Source organism: Giraffa tippelskirchi, chromosome 9 (genome assembly GCF_054371585.1).
Source record: "Giraffa tippelskirchi isolate mGirTip1 chromosome 9, T2T-mGirTip1v1.2.pri, whole genome shotgun sequence".
Taxonomy (NCBI): Eukaryota; Metazoa; Chordata; class Mammalia; order Artiodactyla; family Giraffidae; genus Giraffa; species Giraffa tippelskirchi.
The window spans coordinates 73587781-73610754 of NC_137283.1; the positions used below are offsets into that span (position 1 = coordinate 73587781).

The 22974-nt window shown below is 44.8% G+C and overlaps 1 protein-coding gene and 1 long non-coding RNA gene across 3 annotated transcripts in view; one reads left to right on the forward strand and one right to left on the reverse strand.

The window, feature by feature from the left end:
- The first annotated feature begins 1223 nt into the window (after nt 1-1223).
- The window catches only part of LOC145521176 (uncharacterized), a 39540-nt gene continuing 17789 nt past the window's right edge, over nt 1224-22974 (forward strand). The window contains exons 1-2 of one of the 2 annotated variants that reach the window (XR_014065201.1): nt 1224-1295; nt 1579-2117. This is a non-coding gene — a long non-coding RNA (uncharacterized LOC145521176). The remainder of the gene's footprint in view (nt 1296-1578; nt 2118-22974) is intronic. The other variant, XR_014065200.1, reaches the window with a different exon arrangement.
- Nucleotides 17389-22974, reverse strand: part of SDHAF4 (succinate dehydrogenase complex assembly factor 4) — a 38956-nt gene continuing 33370 nt past the window's right edge. The window contains exon 5 of the transcript XR_014065199.1: nt 17389-22337. The gene's annotated coding sequence lies outside the window, so the exon portion shown is untranslated. The remainder of the gene's footprint in view (nt 22338-22974) is intronic.

The window sequence follows — 22974 nt, forward strand, 5'->3', positions numbered from 1 at the left end:
AAGAGGGTTCCCTTTTCTCCACACCCTCTCCAGCATTTATTGCTTGTAGACTTTTGGATAGCAGCCATTCTGACTGGTGTGAAATGATACCTCATTGTGGTTTTGATTTGCATTTCTCTAATAATGAGTGATGTTGAGCATCTTTTCATGTGTTTGTTAGCCATCTGTATGTCTTCTTTGGAGAAATGTCTGTTTAGTTCTTTGGCCCATTTTTTGATTGGGTCGTTTATTTTTCGGGAATTCAGCTGCAGAAGTTGCTTGTATATTTTTGAGATTAATTGTTTGTCTGTTGCTTCGTTTGCTATTATTTTCTCCCATTCTGAAGGCTGTCTTTTCACCTTGTTTATAGTTTCCTTTGTTGTGCAAAAGCTTTTAATTTTAATTAGGTCCCATTTGTTTATTTTTGCTTTTATTTCCAATATTCTGGGAGGTGGGTCATGGAGGATCCTGCTGTGATTTATGTCGGAGAGTGTTTTGCCTATGTTTTCCTCTAGGAGTTTTATTGTTTCTGGTCTTACGTTTAGATCTTTAATCCATTTTGAGTTTATTTTTGTGTACGGTGTTAGGAAGTGTTCTAGTTTCATTCTTTTACAAGTGGTTGACCAGTTTTCCCAGCACCACTTGTTAAAGAGATTGTCTTTTCTCCATTGTATATTCTTGCCTCCTTTGTCGAAGATAAGGTGTCCATATGTGCGTGGGTTTATCTCTGGGCTTTCTATTTTGTTCCATTGATCTATATTTCTATCTTTGTGCCAGTACTATACTGTCTTGATGACTGTGGCTTTGTAGTAGAGCCTGAAGTCAGGCATGTTGATTCCTCCAGTTCCATTCTTCTTCCTCAAGATTGCTTTGGCTATTCGAGGTTTCTTATAGTATCCATACTTTTGAAGCTTCCCTGGTAGCTCAGATGGTAAAGAATCTGCCTGCAATGTGGGAGACCTGGGTTCGATCCCTGGATTGGGAAGATCCCCTGGAGAAAGTAATGGCTCCAGTATTCTTGTCTGGAGAACTCTATGAGCCAGAGTTGGACACCACTAGGCGACTAACATGCATGGTTTTAAAACTAAGAAGTAACTGATCAACTTGATGGAAATTACCTGTAACTAGTCCACTAGACTGTGGATGCTTGTGCTTCCTGGGGTTAGAGATGACGCACATTCCCCGCCTTTCAGGGGGTGATGGGTGGTGTGGGCGGTGAATTCAGGCAGGAAGCCACTGCTGCTGCTGCAAAGAGGTGGCTGAACTGCTGACAGTATCACCCAGATGCTGGAGGCTGGGACAGGAGACTCAGGCAGGTCGGCAGAGAATGTTGTTCTTGACAGTCTCCCTTTAAATTTCTGTAAGCAATTAAGAGGGCTTCCCTGGAGGCTCAGACAGTAAAGAACCCACCTGCAACGCAGGAGACCTGAGTTTGATCCCTGGGTTGGGAAGGTCCCTGGAGAAGGGAATGGCTACTCTCTCCAGTATTGCCTGGAGAATTCCATGGCCAGAAGAGCTTGGCCGGCTACAGTTCATGGGGTCGAAAAGAGTAGGACACACCTGAGCGACTAATACTTTCATTTTTTTTCCCCCCCGAAGCAGTTAAGAAAGCAAACAGGCTTCCTGAGAATCTTGACATGGAGGCAGCAACTTGCTTCTAAGTTAAGAAGATGTCTATGGGCTTGACTATCAGTTTCATCTACAGCCTAGTCTTTGAAATGGCTGAGTATGGAGGAAAGTATTACGTGAACATTTACCACAGACCCCTCCAGTAAAACAAATTCAGACAGGAAACCTGCCTTTCTAAGCTACTGACAGCTGACACTTAGTGTGAAGAGCGGCCGTGGGGCGGGGTGGGAGGAGCCTCTGACCGGCAGGTCAGCCGGGTCCTCACTGGGCTCCGCCCCTCTGTGACGGGCTGCACCTGAAGATCTGCAAGCTCTTCACACATCCATAGCCTGCGGCCATTGGCGAAGGAAATGGCAGCCCACTCCAGTGTTCTTGCCTGGAGAATCCCAGGGACGGGGGAGCCTGGTGGGCTTCCGTCTGTGGGGTCGCACAGAGTCAGACACGACTGAAGCGACTTAGCAGCAGCAGCAGCAGCAGCCTACGGTCAGGACCTCGGCCACGACTCCAAGGTAAGCAGTTACCTTCACCCGCATCCTTCCCCAAACCCGCAGTCCCATTCCTCAGAGACGCCATCTGCCCCACCCTGGTTCTCCCTGTGACACTGGACTCAAGGCGCTGCTCTCAGCTCTGCAAGAACAGGACCTGGACATTGGCCTGTCCTCACTTGCCTCCTTCCATCTTTACGTTGCCTTTTTCAATCCACGAATGTTGATTGGTTTTGACGTTACGGACAAAACATTGTTTCAGGTACTATGAAGAGAGGCACAGAAACACAGTCAGGGTCCCTGCCCTTGTGAAGCTTACAGTCCAAAGACAAAGACATCGTCTCACTTCAGGATAACTAGCAATTGTAAGCAGCTTGTGGAAGCTGTGATGAACACCCTACAAGAGCAGATCATTCTGGGGGCAGGATAGGAAGGACCCGGATAGGCGGAGAGAGAGGAACAGGCTGCTCCATGGAAGTCCCAGCGTCAGAGATGCAGCTAGCAGAAGCACAGACTCTATTACAAGTAAGTAGGGGTGAGGCTGAGAGGTTGGGTGGAGCCCCATGGTTGAGGCAAGTAAGTGTGGCCTTGATCCTTTGGCAACAGAGAAACGATACAAAATGAGTGGCCTCACAAAAGTAGATTTTGGAAGGTTAATGGGCAGCGCTGTGTAGAAGACAGTGGAGACGAATTTTAAAGCCTTGAGTGGAGCGAGGAAGAGAGATTTTAAGCAGGGAGTCTGTGACTCTAAAATGAAAGAATAGAGGCAAAAGTAAAGAAAATGACTGCAATAATCCGGGAAGGGAAAGGAAGAGATGAGAGGGTTTTGTTTGTTTGATGATTAATTGGATATGATACAATTCTTTACTGACTAAAGAGAAAGTAGAGTTCTTTACTGACTAAAGGGGAGGGAGGTGACCAAGTCTACAATGCCCTCTCTGTTTTACTGCCCTCTTTTGGTGGTGGGTCTCAGCCCTGTAACTTACTCCCCAAGCAGCAGCAGTTGTTGATTATCGCTCACTCACATCACCCCAGGGACTGTAGCCCACTAGGCTCCTCTCCAGGCAAGGATACTGGAGTGGGTTGCCATTTCCTTCTCCATATCCTTACATTTCATATAGGTTATGGCTGATAAAGCTTCAGGGGAATGACTCACTTTATATAAAATTTTATAAATATAAAATAAGTTGACTTCCTCTTTGTAAAATGAGCCTGCATTCAGATGGCTAAAACCACCTTAATGATTTTCTACTAAAGGAAGGGTACAGGACAGTTTCCTGCAGATCTGCCTTCTCATTGTCTTAAAGGAGAATTTTTGAAAGTTATTCAATAAATCAAGTGGTTTAGCAATTTTTTTGATAATTAGTTGTATTATCAAATCTAACAAATGCTTTTACATAATTTTTTACGATTTTATAAATATAGCTTGCCCATGGTACTTTATTTCTTGTATTTCCCCCCTTGGTGTGACTGGGTGAAGATGCTCTGATTACGGAAGAGTGTACAGAGGTTTCCGTTTTCTCTCTGAGTGGGAGGTTGCTATTTATGTGATTTAAAAAACTGCAGACGGAGTTTAGTTTTTAAACTAAGGAAAAATCAGGGTGGTGATATCTCAAATGAATTTGAGCAGAAATGGGGCATTTCTTTGATTTTTATATAACTGGAAGAAAAAAATTCAGGCTCCCACAGTCTTGGCCCCTGGGGACTGACTCTGAGGAGGCACATGCTGTTCCGTCCCTTCCCTGCTGCCTGCAGGGTCTGGTGGGGGAATGGGCTCTTCCTACACATTTTATATAGGATGCAGTAAAGGAAAATGGTCACTGCCACATTTTGTTACTAAGCCTGTTGACCAGGAGGAGGTGGCAGTTTTGACTTTTTTTTTTGCCCATCTGTATAGAAGCTATAAGAATTTTGAATGGCAGGAAAGGAGAGCATCCTAAACTAAAACACCAGCAACTGTGCACGGTGAGTGAAAAAAAGGAGACACGTGGTGAGAAAAGGGGGGAGGCGGGAGGCGGGGACAGCCAAGGGAGTGCTGAGAACACAGATGTCAGGTGTGGTCCTCCGACCCCGTTCGGGGCTGTGTCCCCATGTCCACCCACCCACCCAGGGAAATGCAAGCACAGTCCTGCCATCCGGGGGTGGGTGCAGGGGGCAGGCTCCTTCCCCTCCTGGAGGTAGGGTAAGTGTCTCTAGCCACGTACAGTCGACAGTCGAGAGTCGGGGAGAGCCTCTGGCTGCTGGTTGGCTCATGCTGAGAGCCGTCAGCATTCCGAAAGCTCCCCAGGTCTATTCAAAGGCGGTGGTGGCCTCCTTCACACCAGGCTCCGTAAAGGTCTCTTGTGCCCTGTTACAAGGGGAAGTGTGTTTCCCTGGAAATGATATGTTGAGGCTTTAAACCCCTGGAACCTCAGAATGTGACCTTATTTGGAAAAAGCATAATTTGTTAACGTGAGGAGGGTAGGCCCCTAATCCAGCGTGACTGGTGTCCTTATAAGAAGATGGCCATGTGAACCCAGAGACACACAGTGAGAAAGCTGTGTGACTATGGAGGGAGACACTGGACTAGTGAACCTGCAAAGGAAGGGCTTCCAAGGACGGCCAGTGTCCCTTCAAAAGCCAGGAAGAGACAAGGAAGGCGTGTCCCCTGTGGGTCTCGGAGGGACTCCTGGACTTTAGGCTTCCAGCATCTGGAGCTATGAGAGCATACACTCCTATTGCTTAAGCTGGTTTGTGCCGCTTTGTTGTGGTGGCCCCAGGAAACAACTCCAGTTTTCAAGGCTGTGGACTTGGCCTTTAGCCCCGAGGGGGTGTTTCCACCGGCTGCTGCTTGGGGTAGCTGAAGCCGTAGCCTGAGCCCTCCTCCCGTCTCCTTCAGAGGCAATCTGGGTTAGTGCCCCTCCAAGATCCTGCATTGTAACAGCTACTTACTTCCCTGGTAGAGTAAGAGAGATGTGAAACATCGTAAAAACACAATATTTGCCTCTCCTTACTAGACTGGCGAGGCCATCACAATGAAAGGAAACCACTAACCTAAGGACTGATGCTGAAGCTGAAGCTTCAATACCTTGGCCACCTGATATGAAGAACGGACTCATTGGAAAAGACCCTGATGCTGGGAAAGATTGAAGCCAGGAGAAGGGGACAACAGAGGATGAGATGGTTGGATGGCATCACCGACTAGATGGACATGGGTTTGAGTAAACTCCGGGAGTTGGTGATGGGCAGGGAAACCTGGCGTGCTGCAGTCCGTGGGGTCGCAAAAAGTCAGACATGACTGAGCGACTGAACTGAAGTGAAGCTAAGAACAAAGTGCAGTGGCTTTTTCCTCAACAACTGTCGTGTTCGAGTGCAGCTGCTCCCTGCTGTGTGCTGCCCTGAATGCAGCCTCGGTCACCCTGCACCCTCAGGAGGGGCTGGTGTGAGCCCCAGAGGGAAGGGACTCCGCCGTGCAGGAAGCATGGTCTTTCCAGCCGCCCTCCTCGAGCCTGGCTGCATCCTCAGCATCCCACCAGAGGCGGTGGTGAGGGAGGCGTAGGTGGGCTGTGAGCCCCAGCAGGGAGGACCCCTCTGCACTGAGGACTATCACACAGGACAGTGGGGACACACCCCCTCTATCAAACATGCCAGGGCAAGAAGGAGGCGTTCACCTGGGTTACACTTACATGGAAAGGTAGACAGGGGGCTGTCTGAGGTATTGAATATTGGGAAATAGAGATTCGCTGAAGGAATAAAACAGCTGCCATGAGTATAACTGCCACTTTCTCAAAGGAAAAGAAATGGAAGCATACTATGTAATCAAAGAGAGCTGAATCAATAATAATAATTTTCCTGAATGTGAAAGATGATGAAAGTTTTCAATGTATTTTCTAAAATTTGTGAAATACCTGTTCCTGGTGTCTAAGAGGAAGCGATAGAACAGAAGAATGGAGACCCAATAGGCTGTCACTGTACTCACAACAGGATGTTTAACCCAATGTCGTTATGAGTATTTTATATCTAAAGTAAATACCTTGAAGTGAATATAGGCACAATCTTCCTGTCTGTAGGGTGAAAGCTTAAAAGGACAACCTTCTTTTTTTTTGGTTTGCGTTCAAGATCTACTTTTTCTCAGAAAAGATGTGTCAGTGGAGTGTGTAATTTCCTCAGTTCTGTCTTGTCACAACACAAATTTGAAGCAACGGACCAGTTTTACAGCCCAGCCCTCGGATGGACCAGTGTTACAGCTCAGTTTTATTTAGAAAGTAAAGGAAAATACATCCTCGAGGCGTGAGGGCATGCCGACCCAAAAGACGTGAGGAGGAGAGAGGCACCTCCCTGCCCCCCCACCCCCCAGCTCGATTTTGGCTCCTCCTTTTATATGTCCTTCCTTCCCCTGGGCCTGCCCTATGTAAACTGGGCGAGCCAGGAGGGCTGTTTGTTTCTTCTGAGGCTCTCCCTCTGGTCCTCAGACCTTCCTTTGTTCTATTTTTGTGGGCTTTTCCCTTCCTTGTCTATTAGCCACTGTCATTCTGGACTCCTTTTTCCTATTCTCAACATCTAACAGATGTGTTTCACGAATCCCTTGACTTCAACATCCTAGCTCTGGGCTAGTGCCTCCTTCACGCAGACACCCTCAAGTGTCACCCCTGAGCTAGACTGGTTGCTCGGCCAGGGGCCATTCTCTGAAATCCTCTGAAACTCGCTTAACTCCTCTATATGAAAATGATGCATTCAGTCTGAAGTTGTTTCCTGTAGAGCATCTTAGAGGGGAGGAAAAGTGTTAGGGTGGTAATGAAACAAAATTAATAACTCAGATGAATACTGTCAACTGTTAAACTTGGGTGATCGCTACACATGGGACACATTATATTACTCTTTCTACTTTTGTGTATTTTTGCGACTTTCCACAATAAGAGTGTAAGCAGCGATAACAAAGGTGACACATCTGGTTTCTTTCCACAGGGCACTGCTTAATGCCCAGGGGCAAAGGATGTGTCAAAGGTCATTAACGCCTTCTAATAAGTGATGCCTGTAACTTGAAACAAGTGAGGATCTGGAGGGCCTTTGGGAGGTGTCTGATGTGAGGCGTATCAGAGAGCATAGTGGGGAAAGTGTGGGGAAAAGAAAGTTTTTGGAGAGGACTTAATCCATGATATGGAGGTCTTGAAATAGTTCCGAGTGTGTCCTGCGAGATTTATCTGGAACTCTAATTTTGAAGAAAAACGGGAACTGTCTTGTATCTCACTGACTGAAATAGCTATGACATTTCATGCCTAACCATCTTTTTAGTGACCCAACCTGAGAGCGGTGACAAGCCCTGCCCGCTGGCCTGCAGTGGGAGCGGTGGTGGGTGGAGGGCCTGGCAGGCCGTCTGGGGCACCTCAGCCCTGCACTGGCCCTGAGCTGAGCCAGGCTGCTTGTGGCCAGAAGCGGAGCTTTGCTTCAGCAGGATTCTTTTCTGAAACCATCCTTGCCTCTGGCATTTCAGTTACTCTAAATTTTGGGAAGTATCCGAATATGGTAAAGAGTTCTGTAATTTGACTGGAGCTGACTCCCATTTCTACTCATTCTTTTTAGGTTTCCTCAATAAACGTTAAATGCAAATAACACTGGTAGTTTAAGTGAATGTAATTGTTCTAAAAAGTGGAGTGAGTTTAATGGTTTTAAAAAGTGGGCCTATGTAAGGGCCTGAGGCCATAGCCTGAGGGTCGTGGTTCATTTGCTGAGAATGAGGGCAGTGCTGAGGCGCAGTTTGCATCCTTAGAACAACTGCCCTCAGACCAGGATGGGTCTCAGACACGCTGAGAGCAAGCCTGTTTCTGGGTTAAGCCCTCCCAGCCCCCCATCTCTCCTCAGGCTGCACACAGTCCCCACCTGCCCACCGGGCCTTCCTTAACCGCCGTTTACCTGTTCTAATCCCACGCGGTGCAACTCAAGGGGAACTTTTTGCTCACCTGTCTCATATCGACATTAGAGACCTGCGAAAATTCCAAGCCTTTTAGTATTTTTGGGTGTTTTCAAGAAAAAAAGGCATTACTCTTTAATAAATAAACTCCTAAAAGAATTTGCGGGGTATCTTTATAGCAATTTAAAGTTGATTTAGGATTAACTATTGTATCTCACCTGAAGAAGGCAACTGGCTCGATTCTAGAAAACCATCCCGGGCTAGGACACCTATTTCAGGGAACACTGTGAGAAGGAACAGGCTTATCTTCCGGGCGGTCAGCGAGACCAGGCTGCAGGCTGCTGCAGGAAGCTCAGTGCAGCAGACCAACACTGCACACAAAAATGTCAGAATAAATAGAAGGTAGAGCTCACTCACAGGATCCCTCCGGGAGCAGGCTCACTGTGGGGTAACCAGAGTGCTTTCACAGGCTGACGGAACACAGCAAGGAACCTCAGAGCGGGAACTGAGCTTAGCTGTTGGTCACTGGGGAAACAGCCCAGAGAAGGCCTGCAGGGAGCACGGCTTCGTTTCTTCTGAGACAGAGCAACAGCATGGCAGAGTAGCTCTGAGAGCAGTTTTGTTGTACAACTAATGAAAACAAGGATCCAGTTAACCAAAATGCAACGTCTTAAAACCAGCCGAGTCCTTGGTGCTGAGGTTCGAGGCCGATGCCCTAGTAACACCAGCTTGAACACTGTAACCAGCTTCCTGTTGCTGCTAAAACAGCAAAAAAAAGTCTACAGCTTTCCTGGGTCCACAGTCTGGGTTCTGGGGAGTTGGGTTCTCTGCTCGGGGTCTCACCACGCTAAAATCCAGGCGTCAGCTGGAGCTGGGATTTCATCTGAGGCTCAGAACCTGCTTCCAACTTCATTCAGGTGGTCCACAGGATTCAGAGCCTTGTGGTTGTAGGACTGGGGACCATGCTCACCTTTTGAAAGCTGCCTTCAGGGCCCAGCCAACGGCACTCTCACAACAGAGGGTCTTACTTCAAAGCCAGCAGGAGACTCCTCCCCTGGATTCTTACAAAGGTAACTTGACCACCAGAAGGACTATTCCATCATCGTTGCCATATAATGTAGCCAAATCAAGGGAACGGCTTTCTCATCCTGCTTATGTGCGCCAGGGAGAAGGAGTCTCGGGGGCCAGTGGAGTTCTGCCCGCTACGAATAACGAAGGGTTGAACACTGAGCCAACATCTGCTGAGTGTTTACTAAATGACCAGCACCATGCTGCAAATGGGGATACAAAGCTGACAAAAGAAATCGGGATACGAGACAGACAAGGAGTCCACAGACTAATGGAAGACAAAGAATTAAAATTAACTCTAAAACAACTTAGTATCTCTGTAATAGTTGACACAGAAAAGATAGTCCAGGACGTGAGGCATCACTCACTAGGTGCTCTCTGGGCGGGCGGTAAAGAAGAGGGCACTGCAGGCGGGAGGTTGTTGATCCACTTTCTTGTGGAGGTGCTGAAAAGCCTGTGTGTGTGGCTTGACTGGGAAGGAAGGGCCTCAACAGATGTCCACGGCCAGACAAGGAAGGATGCAGAACTTAAGACTGCATCACGGGCAGGAACCACCAAGGAACTTGGACTGTAATCCGCTGCTTTAGCTCAGGTGCCAACTTTTACAAACTTGGAAGGGATCCAGTAATTAAGGTCACAGAGGCCAAGTTATACAAAAAAAAAATCTGACCCCACAAAAATAAGAAAAACTTCAACACAAAGACCACAAGGGAAAAGCAAAAGTTTCGTACAAATTGATAACAAAAGACCAATAACCAACAGGGAATAAGCAAAAGACAAGAAAAAGCAGTTAACAGAAGACTAAAAAAGCTGATTAGAGAAGAGTGTTTAACATCACTTGTGACTAAAAAAGTGAAGATTAAAACAGTGAAACATCATTTTCACTATGAAATTGTTAGGATAACAGAGATAAAAAGCATGTATACATACTTAGATTATTGAAGAACATCACAGGTTAAGAGAGTACAGAGGTTTTATAGATGATTTTTGTTTTCTTCTTTAGGCTGTGTTTTCTAAATTTCCACAACAAACCTGTGTAAATTATTTAAAAAAATGTTTTAATTGTAGTACAGCTGCTTTACAATGTTGTGTTGGCTTCTGCTGCACAATGTGAATCAGCTCTATGTTTACATATTTCCCCTCCGGCTGGAGCCTCCCTCCTGCCACCCATCCCAGCCCTCCAGGTCATCATAGAGCACCGAGCTGAGTTCCTGTGTTTATGCAGCAGCTGTCCACCAGTTATTTTATTTATTTTAGTTATTTTACACATGGTAGTGTATATATGTCACGTTACTCTCTTAATTCATTCCACCCTCTCCTTATCCTGCTGGGTCCACAAGTCCCTTCTCTCTGTCTGCACCTCTGTTCCTGCCCTGCAAACAGGTACATCAGTACAATTTTCCAAGATTCCATATATATGTGTTAATATGTATAAATTCTTAAAATAGTACCTAATATTTTCATTTAAGAAATGAATGAAACTACTTCCAGCTCTTCTGCTTGATTCTCCGGGTATCTACTGCCAGATTTCTAAATAATATGCATACACTGTCATCCCTGGATTCATCAGTTCCATCAAATATCTCTTGACTTCCTATAATACAGGCAACAGTATCATCCTCTGCCCACTTCTTTCCCCTCCTCTCCATACAGGTAAGGATTTGTTAGGATTGTGTGATAATCACCTACCCTCTGAGCCAAATAGTGTACTGAAGCTACATATCCTTTCTTGTACAAAAAGTTTTGTTGTTCCTGGAGTTAATAATTTAATAACTATCTCATTTTTTAATTGAATAGTTTTCTTGGTACCTGTTAATGTTTCCTAAATTCTTCAATATTTGTCAAATGTTTTAAATAAGTTTTCTAATGTTCAAACCAACAAAGCCAACAAAGGTCCGTCTAGTCAAGGCTATGGTTTTTCCAGTGGTCATGTATGGATGTGAGAGTTGGACTTAAAGAAAGCTGAGGGCTAAAGAATTGATGCTTTTGAACTGTGGTGTTGGAGAAGACTCTTGAGAGTCCCTGGGACTGCAAGGAGATTCAACCAGTCCATCCTAAAGGAAATCAGTCCTGACTATCCATTGGAAGGACTGATGCTGAAGTTGAAACTCCATTACTTTGGCCACTTGATGTGAAGAGCTGACTCATTTGAAAAGACCCTGATGCTGGGAAGGATTGGGGGCAGGAGGAGAAGGGGACGGCAGAGGATGAGATGGTTGGATGGCATTACCAATTCAATGGACATGGGTTTGAGTAAGCTCTGCGAGTTGGTGATGGACAGGGAGGCCTGGCGTGCTTCAGCCCATGGGGTTGCAGAATCAGACACGACTGAGCTGAACTGACTGGATGCTCAAGCATGTTAAATGACAGACCACCACTTCCACCTCCCTGTCCTGTGTCCCCTTCCACACGCTTCCCACTTCACTTTCCTCTGGAGCGAGTCCTGGAACTCCCCTTGTGTTGAAGCTCTTGCTTCCTGGACCCATATTTTGCTGTTGCTGTTTTGTCTGCTTCGGTTATGCCCTTTTTCTGCTAAGGCACAGGTATCAGTAGTTTTCTAAGATGAAGTACATGGGACTAAAGTTGTTCCTTTTTACCTAGGATTTACTGTGTGAAAATATTTTTATTGTTCCCCTACTTGATTTCATATATTCTATGCTTACACTCAGTTGGCAGGTTATATTGGCTCTATTTAATTCTAAATTAAAAAAACAATTTACCCTCAAAATTTGTATCCGATTGCTTTAATATTTCCTGTGTTCTGTTGGCAAGCTCGGTACCTATTTGTTTTTTTTCTACGTGACATTTTTAAATGTCTCTTTTTTGGAAGCTTTTTGATGTTCTTTTTATTCTTGATAGTCTGTAATTTCATGGAATCACTGCCGGTGGGCTTCTTTAGTCTGACAATGTATCCTCTGATTCTGCTCAGTAGTCTTGTGTTGCTTCTTTAATAATTTCCACTCCTCTGTTTCTCTTTTCCTCTTTTCTGTTTCTCTATCTGTCTTTCTGGAACTCCTGTTAAGTCAGTTGTGGAAGGACTGCCATGTGTGTGGTCAAGTATTATCAGGAGAGAGCCGCAGACTACATAGAGAAAAGGGGCAGGGGAGTCTAGGAACAAAGCTGGACATGACTGGTCTATGTGTGGATAAATACCAGACAGTCAAGGTTCATCACGGAAGACAGAAATCTTTCCAGTCATTCTAAACAGAAAGGTATTCAAGTGCCGACCACGTTTCTGGAAGGGCTGGATGGGCAGTGTCTAGACTAAGCTTTTAGGAATAACTTCAAGGAAGAGGTCTCTAGAGTGGCTTCTGGCAGGGGCGACACTCACCCCATCGCAGCGAGGAAAGTGGAACTCACTTCTCTATCTGGAACTGGTCAGGACAAGAGGACACTACCACAGCAGCCGCCCAGCACTCAGGAGTCACAGGCGTCACCATGGCAGTGCCTCTGGGCCCCGCAGGGCTAGTGACTGGATGCTGACGTGCACCATGGGCAGAGCCAGCCTCCACCTGTGCCAGGGGCCACAACAGTCAAGCAGGACCACAGCCCCCCACACCCCCTTTCAAATCCCACTCAGTTCAGTTCAGTCGCTCAGTCGTGTCCGACTCTCTGCGACCCCATGAATTGCAGCACGCCAGGCCTCTCTGTCCATCACCAACTCCCGGAGGTTACCCAAACCCATGTTCATCGAGTCGGTGATGCCATCCAACCATCTCATCCTCTGTCGTCCCCTTCTCCTCCCGCCCCCAATCCTACCCAGCATTAGGATCTTTTCCAATGAGTCAACCCTTCGCATGAGGTGGCCAAAGTATTGGAGCTTCAGCTTCAACATCAGACCTTCCAATGAACACCCAGGATTGATCTCTTTTAGGATGGATTGATTGGATCTCCTTGCAGTCCAAGAAACTCGCAAGAGTCTTCTCCAACACCACAGTTCAAAAGCATCAATTCTGCGGCGCTCAGCTTTCTTCACCGTCCAACTCTCACATCCATACATGACCACTGGAAAAACCATAGTCTTGACTAGACGGACTTTTGTTGGCAAAGTAATGTCTCTGCTTTTAAACATGCTATCTAGGTTGGCCATAACCTTCCTTCCAAGTAGTAAGCGTCTTTTAATTTCATGGCTGCAGTCACCATCAGCAGTGATTCTGGAGCCCAAAAAAGTAAAGTCTGACAGTGTTTCCACTGTTTCCCCATCTATTTCCCATGGAGTGATGGGACCAGATGCCATGATCTTAGTTTTCTGAACGTTGAGCTTTAAGCCAACTTTTTCACTCTCCTCCTTCACCTTCATCAAGAGGCTCTTTAGTTCTTCTTCACTTTCTGCCATAAGGGTGGTGTCATCCGCATATCTGAGGTTATTGATATTTCTCCCGGCAATCTTGATTCCAGCTTGTGTTTCTTCCAGCCCAGCGTTTCTCATGATGTACTCTGCATATAAGTTAAATAAGCAGGGTGACAATATACAGCCTTGACGTACTCCTTTTCCTATTTGGAACCAGTCTGTTGTTCCATATCCAGTTCTGACTGTTGCTTCCTGACCTGCATACAGGTTTCTCAAGAGACAGGTCAGATGGTCTGGTATTCCCATCTCTTTCAGAATTTTCCACAGTTTGTTGTGATCCACACAGTCAAAGGCTTTGGCATAGTCAATAAAGCAGAAATAGATGTTTTTCTGGAACTCTCTTGCTTTTTCGATGATCCAGCGGATATTGGCAATTTGATCTCTGGTTCCTCTGCCTTTTCTAAAACCAGCTTGAACATCTGGAAGTTCACGGTTCACGTATTGCTGAAGCCTGGCTTGGAGAATTTTGAGCATTACTTTACTAGCATGTGAGATGAGTGCAATTGTGCGGTAGTTTGAGCATTCTTTGGCATTGCCTTTCTTTGGGATTGGAACGAAGACTGACCTCTTCCAGTCCTGTGGCCACTGCTGAGTTTTCCAAATTTGCTGGCATATCGAGTGCAGCACTTTCACAGCATCACCTTTGAGGATTTGAAATAGCTCAACTGGAATTCCATCACCTCCACTAGCTTTGTTCGTAGTGATGCTTTCTAAGGCCCACTTGACTTCACATTCCAAGATGTCTGGCTCTAGGTGAGTGATCACACCATCGTGATTATCTGTGTCGTGAAGTTCTTTTTTGTACAGTTCTTCTGTGTATTCTTGCCACCTCTTCTTAATATCTTCTGCTTCTGTTAGGTCCATACCATTTCTGTCCTTTATCGAGCCTATCTTTGCATGAAATGTTCCCTTGGTATCTCTAATTTTCTTGAAGAGGTCTCTAGTCTTTCCCAATCTGTTGTTTTCCTCTATTTGTTTGCACTGATTGCTGAGGAAGGCTTTCTTATCTCTCCTTGCTATTCTTTGGAACTCTGCATTCAGATGAGAATATCTTTCCTTTTCTCCTTTGCTTTTCGCTTCTCTTCTCTTCCCAGCTATCTGTAAGGCCTCCTCAGACATGGTGGAGAGGTCTGACAGATTGTGGTCCACTGGAGAAGGGCATGGCAAACCACTTCAGTATTCTTGCCTTGAGAACCCCATGAACAGTATGAAAAGGCAAAAGGATAGGACACTGAAAGATGAACTCCCCAGGTCAGTAGGTGCCCAATATGCTAATGGAGATCAGTGGAGAAATAACTCCAGAAAGAATGATGGGATGGAGCCAAAGCAAAAACAATACCCAACTGTGGATGTGACTGGTGATAGACGCAAAGTCCGATGCTGTAAAGAGCAATATTGCATAGGAACCTGGAATGTTAGGTCCATGAAACAAGGCAAACTGGAAGTGGTCAAACAGGAGATGGCAAGAGTGAACGTTGACATTCTAGGAATCAGCAAACTAAGATGGACTGGAATGGGTGAATTTAACTCAGATGACCATTATATCTACTACTGTGGGCAAGAATCCCTTAGAAGAAATGGAGTAGCCATCATGGTCAACAAAAGAGTCCGAAATGCAGTACTTGGATGCAATGTCAAAAACGACAGAATGATCTCTGTTGGCTTTCAAGGCAAACCATTCAATATCACGGTAATCCAAGTCTATGCCCCGACCAGTAACGCCGAAGAAGCTGAAGTTGAACGATTCTATGAAGACCTACAAGACCTTCTAGAACTAACACCCAAAAAAGATGTCCTTTTCATTATAGGGGACTGGAATGCAAAAGTAGGAAGTCAAGAAACACCTGGCGTAACAGGCAGGTTTGGCCTTGGAGTACAGAATGAAGCAGGGCAAAGGCTAATAGAGTTTTGCCACGAGAACGCACTGGTAATAGCAAACACCCTGTTCCAACAACACAAGAGAAGACTCTGCACGTGGACATCACCAGATGGTCAACGCCGAAATCAGATTGATTATATTCTTTGCAGCCAAAGATGGAGAAGCTCTATACAGTCAGCAAAAACAAGACCGGGAGCAGACTGTGGCTCAGATCATGAACTGCTTATTGCCAAATTCAGACTTAAATTGAAGAAAGTAGGGAAAACCACTAGACCATTCAGGTATGACCTAGATCAAATCCCTTATGAGTATACAGTGGAAGTGACAAATAGATTTAAGGGGCTAGACCTGATAGACAGAATGCCTGATGAACTATGGACAGAGGTTCGTGACATTGTACAGGAGACAGGGATCAAGAAAATCCCCATGGAAAAGAAATGCAAATCCCACTAAGAGCACCCAAATGGCAGAACTTAACCTGCACTCAGAACCCTCACTAAAAACGTAGTTTGGGGAATTCTAACCCCTACAGAGTTTTCCAGTAGTCACGTATGGATGTGACAGTTCGACCATAAAGAAGGCTGAGCGCCGAAGAGTTGATGCTTTCGAACTGTGGTGTTGGAGAAGACGTGTGAATCCCTTGGACAGTAAGGAGATTAAACCAGTCAATCCTAAAGGTAATCAACCCTGAATATTCTTTGGAAGGACTGATACTGAAGCTGAAGCTCCAATATTTTGGCCACCTGATGCAAAGAGCCAACTCACTGGAAAAGACCCTGATGCTGGGAAAGGCTGAGGAAAAGAGGAGAAGGAGGTGACAGAGGATGAGATGGTTGGATGGCATAATCGATTCAATGTATACAAGTTTGAGCAAACTCCAGGAGACAGTGAAGGACAAGGAAGCCTGGCGTCCATGGGGTAGCAGAGTCAGACAGAATTGAGCAACTGAACAACAACAACCCCTACAGAACAGAAAATCTCCCTAGAACACTCGCCTGGAGGACCAGGGCAAAGTCACCAGAAGCAGCACAGCACACGTGCGCGTGACGGCAGGGCTCTGCGACCCGGAGCTGCTGGCGGGGTCACAGGCTCTCAGGGCTAACGAGCTGGGGAAGCATTAGGGTCTGACAGGTTTTGGTAGTAGAGAAGGGCATTTCACAGTCGTTTATGCCTAGCCTCATTCTACCAGGGACGAGAGGAGGACGAGACACGATGGTAGAAGAAGGCGGGGGGCGTCCTAGTCGGCATGAGCCTGTCAACATAAAACCGAAATAACAAGAGCCGGAGGTTTTGCCCTGCTGGAGCGTTTGGAGTATAGGTATGGACAATGGCAGGGCCGTGACTCTTATGATCAAGGGCTCAGACTTGATATGAAACTACCCACTCAAAAGTTCCGAGACTTCTGACCAGCAGAATGCAAATTAGAAAATGTCAAAAATAAAATCTTATGTAAGCTTTTTTAAAAATAAAAGGATTTACCTGAGTCATTGACTTAGGAATGAAACAAAATATAAACCTCTTCTGGTAAACCACAGAATCCAAATGTTATATAACTTTGAAGTTGTAGATGCCTGTTTGAACACAGAGACCTCCTGTGCTAGGGAACACACAGGGGTTTAAGACAGTGGTTACAGTCCACAGTCTTGAACATGTCAGTTTATAAATTCAGGTTTTTCCAAAGGGGCTACTTAAAGGCAAGCCTGCAAAGACACTTTCCTGGTTTTCTCCTGCACATATTTTCAGCCTCCAATATTCCCTTGTAATTTACTTCTAAAAGGCTCCTTTGATGTCCATGTGCACCAACAAACTGCTTCTCAGTGTACACTGTCCTTGACTCCTTCCACCAGCAACTGCTAATAGGACTGAGGACTCAAGCCTTCAGGCAAGATTTCACCTGCTACAACTAGGTTAGAAACACAGTGCCTAAATATACCTAAGTGGTATTTTAAAAGAAGACAAGCTGCTAAATTTTAACCAATTTTCATGTAACTAATTTTTCATATTCATTATAACTAAGGCTGTGTAAAAGGCATACAAATAAATCATAGGTGCCAATGTCCAATCTTTACGGAAGGAGTCTTCAAATGAGCAGGAACAGACATTTAACACGTTTTAGGGATTATCTGAACTTTATTTTTACACTGCTATTATGGAAACATTCTTCAAATGAGCAGGAATAGCCATGTAACATGTTTGTGTGTGTGCTAAATCGCTTCAGGCGTGTGCTTTGCGACCCTATGGGCCGTAGGCTCCTCTGTCCATGGGATTCTCCAGGCAAGAATACTGGAGTGGGTTGCCATTTCCTCCTCCAGGGGATCTTCCCCACTCAGGGATTGAACCCACATCTCTTAGGTCTCCTGCACTGGCAGGCAGGTTCTTTACTGCTAGCGCTACCTGGGAAGCCATGTTTGAGGGGTTACTAAACCGTTTGCATGCCTATATATTTCATATATTTTACACTTACACGTTGCATGCCCCAATGAAATTGCTTCTCAGCTAGTTTTCTCTGATGCTAGTGGTGGACAGGTAACTTCTGCGTCTGTCAAAAATCTCTGGAACACCATCTCCGCAGATGGCTCCCCAGAGTGCAGCCTGCCTTACTCACCCTGAACTTGGTACAAGCAAACCTACCTGCCATACAGGGTCCACCCCCTGCCCCAGGGTGTAAACCTCCGACTTCAGGACCCACCCACAGCAGAGAGGAGAGGACGAGAAAGAAAGGCCCTGGACTTCATTTTGCCAGTGTGGTGGGCAGCAGCCTCAGGGGACCTGGGGCCCGTGGTGGTGATGGGAGGCAGTGTCCTGCCCGCAGAAGCGCCGCTGACTTGACCTCAGGCCGCCCCTCCCTGCACGTCAGGGCTCTCTGGAGCTCTGAGATTTGGTCTTGGAGGCTCCACCTGTTCTGCTCGCCTTTCTGAGGAGTCTGTATCTAGTACTTGCCCTGTCACCTAAGTCTGGCTTCCCTGATGAGGGGCTCAGATGGTAAAGAATCTGCCTGCAATGCAGGAGACCCAGGTTTGATCCCTGGGTCAAGAAGGACATGGGAGAAGTAAATGGCCACCCACTCCAGTATCCTTGCCTTGGAGAATTCCATGGACAAAGGAGCCTGGCGGGATACAGTCCATGGGGTGGCAAAGAATCAGACATGACTAAGCAACTAACACACTTTCAACATACGTCAGCTCAGCAGTTCTTGGAAGTGTGTGGTTCAAGGACCCTGGGGGACCCTGAGACCCTTTTAGGCGGTCTGTGAGACACTCTCTTTTCTATTTACATATCTGTATAAAGACATCTTTTCTTCCTTACACCACAATTAAAACATTATCCCAACAGATGATATGATACGGCTGCCTTTCATTAGACATTGAAGAGAACAATAAACATAGAACACAATGTCACTCAATTTTTTGTTTCAGAAAGTTATTTTACCGTAGTTGCTTTTCAAAAAGATGTTACTTTATGTTTACTTGTGATGGGCTTATTATTAGGTTATTTTAAAATGAATTAAACACTTTAAAGATTTCTCATCTTTCATCTCTAATATAGCCCGTATTGACAGATATAACACACATGAACAAAAACTCATTGGTGTCCCACACCATTTACGGGCTGTAAAAGATTTCAGAGTATAAAAGGGCCTTAAGACTGAGACGGTTAATCACCACTGACATGGAGTAGATGCTATCATCTTTATCTAAAACCCCTCAACAGTAGAGAAGCCTACATTTTTCTTTAATTCTTTACCCAGATTCGGGTGATCACAGAGAGAGGTTAGCTTAGAGAGAATCTATGGTCATTGCTCTCCCAGGAGGGAGAAGGAGCAGGATGGGGAGAGGCACAAACAGCGTCTGTGAGAACCAAGCCCCAGAGGTAGCTGGAGTGTCAGAAAGAGGTCTTACAACTGCAGGATCCGAGGACGAACATGCAGAACAAAGTGCCCAGAGGACCAGAACTGATATTGAGCACTTACTAATCACAGACACTCAATAGTCACAGGTCATTCAGTAATTCTTATAAGTCACTGAGCAGCCAGTCCTGGCAGCTTTGGCTCCAGTGGTTGTAAGAGGGATGCCCGCCAAGAAAGCTCTTCTTGGGCCAGGGATGGCTTGACAACCCTATACACGTCTTTTGTTGTTGCTCAGTCACTCAGTTGTGTCCAACTCTTTGCAACCCCATGGACTGCAGCACGCCAGGGCTCCCTGTGCATCACCAACTCCTGCAGTTTACTCAAACTCATGTCCATTGAGCTGGAGATGCCATCCAACCATCTCATTCTGTCATCCCCTTCTCCCTCCTTCAATCTTTCCCAGCTTCAGGGTCTTTTCCAATGAGTCAGTTCTTTGCATCAGTAGCCAAAGTATTAGAGCTTCAGCATCAGTCCTTCCAATGAATATTTAGGGTGGATTTCCTTTAGGATGGACTGGTTTGATCTCCCTCCTGTCCAAGGGACTCTCAAGAGTCTTTTCCAGCCACAGTTCAAAAGCATATATTCTTCAGCACTCAAATACGTTATGGTCCAACTCTCACATCCATACATGATTACTAGGAAAACCATAGGTTTGACTAAAAGACCTTTGTTGGCAAAGTGATGTCCCTGCTTTTTAATACACTGTCTAGGCTTGTCACAGCTTTTCTTCCAAAGAGTAAGCGTCTTTTAATTTCGTGGCTGCAGTCACTGTCCTCAGTGATTTTGAAGCCCAAGAAAATAAAATCTACTGTTTCCACTTTTTCCTCATCTATTTGCCATGAAGTGATGGAACGGATGCTATGATCTTAGTTTTTTGAGTGTTGAATTTTAACCCAGCCTTTTCACTCTCATCAAGAGGCTCTTTAGTTCCTCTTCACTTTCTGCCATTAGAGTGATACCATCTGCATATCTGAGGTTATTGATATTTCTCTCAGCAATCTTGATTCCAGCTTGTGATTCATCCATCCTGGCATTTTGCATGATGTATTCTGCATATAAGTTAAATAAGCAGGGTGACAATATACAGCCTTGACACACTCCTTTCCCAATTTTGAACCAGTCCATTGTTCCATGTCTGGTTCTGTTGCTTCTTGACCTGCATACAAGTTTCTCAGGAGACAGGTAAGGTGGTCTGGTATTCCTATTTTCCAGTTTGTTGTGATCCACACAGTCAAAGGCTTTAGTGTAGTCAATGAAGCAGATGGTTTTTGGAATTCCCTTGCTTCTTCTATGATCCAATGGATACTGGCAATTTGATATCTGGTTTCTCTGCCTTTTCTAAATCCAGCTTGTACATCTCGAAGTTCTCAGTTCACATATGTTGAAGCTTAGCTTGAAGGATTTTGAGCATTATCTTGCTAGCATGTCAAATGCACACAGCTGCACAGTTTGTACAATGAATGCAATTGTAGTAGTTTGAGCATTCTTTGGCATTGCCTTTCTTTGGGACTGGAATTAAAATTGAACTTTTCCAGTCCTGTGACCATTGCTGAGTTTTCCAAATTTGCTGGCATATTGAGTGCACCACTTTCACAGCATCATCTTTTAGGATTTGAAATAGCTCAGCTGGAATTCTATCACCTCACTAACTTTATTTGTAGTAATGCTTCCTGAGGCCTACTTGACTTCACACTCGAGGATAGTCTGGCTGTAGGTGAGTGACCACACCACCATGGTTATCCAGGTCATTAAGACCATTTTTGTCCAGTTCTTCTGTGTATTCTTGCCACCTCTTCTTAATATCTTCTGCTCCTCTTAGGTCCATACCATTTCTGCCCTTTATTGTGCCCATCTTTGCATGAAATGTTCCCTTGGTATCTCTAATTTTCTTGAACAGATCTCTGTAGTCTTTCTCATTCTATTATTTCATCTTTACACTGTTCACTTAAGAAGGCTTTCTTACCTCTCCTTGCTATTTTCTAGAACTCTGCATTCAGTTTCTTCTTTGCCTTCCACTTCTCTTCTTTTCTCAGCTATTTTGTAAAGCCTCCTCAGACAAGCACTTTGCCTTCTTGCATTTCTTTTCTTGGGGATGGTTTTAGTCTCCTCCTCCTGTACAGTGTCACGAACATTTGTCCTTCTTTAGGCACTGTCTACCAGGTTTAAGCCCTTGAATTTATTCGTCACTTCCACTGTATAATAAGGGATTTGATTTAGGTCATAAGTGAATGGTCCAGTGGTTTTCCCCACTTTCAATTTAAGTCTGAATTTGGCAATAAGGGGCTCATGATCTGAGCCACAGTCAGCTCCCGGTCTTGTTTTTGCTGCCTATATAGAGCTTCTCCATCTTCAGCTGCAAAGAATAGAATGGATTTGATTTTGGTACTGACCATCTGGTAATGTCCATGTGTAGAGTTGTCTCTTGTATTGATGGAAGAGGTAATAGTAGGTTTAATAGTTTAATAGCTGATAATATTTTATTTTGGCTTATGGTGGGTTATAGCAACTGACATCAAAGTAGAAAAAATGCTGGACATGATTAAATTCCACCAAAACACCTACTAGGTACAAGACTCAAACTATGGAGCTTTGTATGCCAATGCTCAACCTAAAATTTCCCAGAAATCTCCAATGTAAAATTAGTGTTTAAATTATAGTACAAAAAGCTACAAACTTTACATGACATTTTCTGAAAACCTGTCTGTAAGTTGTTCTTTTATAATTATCTATGTTTAGTTTGGGTTCTCTGAGAAACAGATGCTAAGATGGGATTAAACATGAAAGAGATTTACTGGGGTGACATTTGTGAGCTATAAATGGAAGAAGGAGGCTGAGTCTGGCACCTGTGAAGGGGAGAGAGAGGGAAAGAAGGGTTGGGAGGGAAGAGTCTCACTCAGCAGCACAGCCCTGGGGAAAGTCTGCAAGGCTCATGGGGAGTCTCTGGGGTACAGGCCAGCACACTCATTCACCGCAGCCCCACCACAGCCACTCACTGGTGGGGGACGTGTGGCTTCATCAGGAACACAGTGGTTGGTGCCAGGGGGCAGCAGCCAGGTCCTCTGTCAACTCTGCTTCCCACGGGAGATCTGAGTAACACTCTTCCATTGCCACCACATCATCTTCTGTGAGTCTTCAGGTTCTTTCATGAATGTCTGATGGGCATAAAGACTATAAATGTTCTTATGCCACCAGATTTTACCTCCAATATATGATATGTATTATTTTATTTTTACATATTATTTTTATTATATTACATTATTACATTATTTTTATTTTACATATTAAAATATATTTTACATATTATGATATGTATTATTTTAATACACTTCATTGCAACATATTTTATACTTGTTTTTGAAGTATATAAAGTGTCTTTTGTGTATCACATATGATGATTAGTGTGGAACACAAGCAAAACTATATGGTACAAAATAATGAATATTAATGACTAATTGAATATAATATTTATGGAATGTTAAAATTAGTAAAAATTCATTGGAGGTTGACTAAATTATAGAATATTTTTAAAGAAATGTGGTTACTACTTCACAGCAGACACAGAAGAACAAATGCTGACTGAGAGAGATAACTGATATAAAGACTGAATAACTAATCCCAGTTACCACACTGGTTGGTTTGAAGTAAGATACCTTTTTTAGAAAGTTTATTTTTTTCAAAGAAAAAAAAAAAGTTTATCCTCTTAAATAAGCCTTCCTCCTATCTTCTCGGATAATACTGCACTTAAAACTCATATCACACAATTACCAGCCTACTGCATTCTACATGCTC